Below are 1,529 nucleotides of genomic sequence, written 5' to 3'. Positions count from 1 at the left end.
CTCACCAAATCTCCATTTATTTGATAAAAAAATACAGAAAAATCAGCAGTATTGTGAAATATTAATACAATTTAAAATAACTATTTTGTAATTTATTATTCATTTAAAATGTAATTTATTCTTGTGAAGGCAAAAATGAATTTTCATCATCCATTACTCCAAATTTCAGTGTCATGGTCCTTCATAAATCATTCCAATATGCTGATTTTCTGCTCAAGGAATGTTTATTATCAGTGTTTAAAACAGTTGTGCTGCTTAAAGGAGAACTCCACTTCCGAAACAATTTACTTAAGATGTTCATGTCTTTCTTTCTTCAGTCGTAAAGAAATGATGTTTCTTGAGGAAAGCATTTTTCCCCATATAATGGACTTCTATGGTGCCCCGATTTTGAACTTCCAAAATGCAGTTTAAATGCGGCTTCAAATGATCCCAGCCGAGGAAGAAGGGTCTTATCTAGCGAAACGATCGGTTATTTTAATAAAAATAATACAATTTATATACTTTTAAATGCCAAACGCTCGTCTTGTCTTACTCTGCCTGGACTGTTTTTGTTACTGTTCATGACAGTTAGGGTATGTCGAAAGATCATCTCATGTTCTCCCTCAACTTCAAAATCGCCCTATATCGCTGTTTTACCATTTTTTAAAGGGTGTTTGATCTTTTTTTGCATGTTCACTTTGCAAAGACTGGGTCGGAACTTCTGCAATGATGTAGGATGATTTTGAAATGATTTTTGAAGTTGAGGGAGAAAATACGGTCTGAGTTTTCCCGACATATCCTAACTGTCTTGAGCCAGAATACACAGACTTCAAGATCGTTTACAACCGCATTTGGGATCGTTTGAAGCCGCATTTAAACTGCATTTTGGAAGTTAAAAATCAGGGCACCATAGCAGTCCATTATATGGGGAACATGCTGAAATGTTTTCCTGAAAAAACGATTTCTTTACGACTGAAGAAAGAAAGACATGAACATCGTGGAAGACAACGGGGTGAGTACATTATTTGTAAATTGTTGTTCTGGAAGTGGAATTCTGTTTTTTTTTTTTTTTGGAGGATTTTTTATGAATATAAAGTTCAAAAGAACAATATTCCGGTCTCCTGTTGCAGAGTGGTGTGCGTTTGTAGCTCCCTAGAGTTTTATTCTTCTGAGGAAATCTCTATTTTACTATTACTTTCTGTTGTTTAAAGCGATAAAATATAGCTTTTTTTCCCCACCAGATTTCTGTTATTATCCATCAAACTAATCCGATCGCTCGCTTTTAATCTATAACCGCCAGTGCAACGCTGGGCTGTGTGTTAGCATTCCGTTTGCCGGTTAGCCTGCCATTTGCGTTCCCACTCACGTCTCTATTCACGTCTACTACCGCTTTCCTTTCTTCCCTCGCTCTCGTTGATCGCTCGTTTTTATTCTACAACCGCGAGTGCAGCGTGTTTGTAGTGTGTTAGCCGGTTAGCTTGCCATTCACTTTTAATTTTTCTCTACGCCTTTTTCTACACAAGTTCATCAGACAACAGTGGTGAGTTGAA

The sequence above is a fragment of the Labeo rohita genome, chromosome 12 (assembly GCF_022985175.1).
Source record: "Labeo rohita strain BAU-BD-2019 chromosome 12, IGBB_LRoh.1.0, whole genome shotgun sequence".
In the NCBI taxonomy this organism is placed as follows: Eukaryota; Metazoa; Chordata; class Actinopteri; order Cypriniformes; family Cyprinidae; genus Labeo; species Labeo rohita.
The sequence above is the reverse complement of the archived record's forward strand: the minus strand, read 5'-3'. Positions refer to the sequence as shown.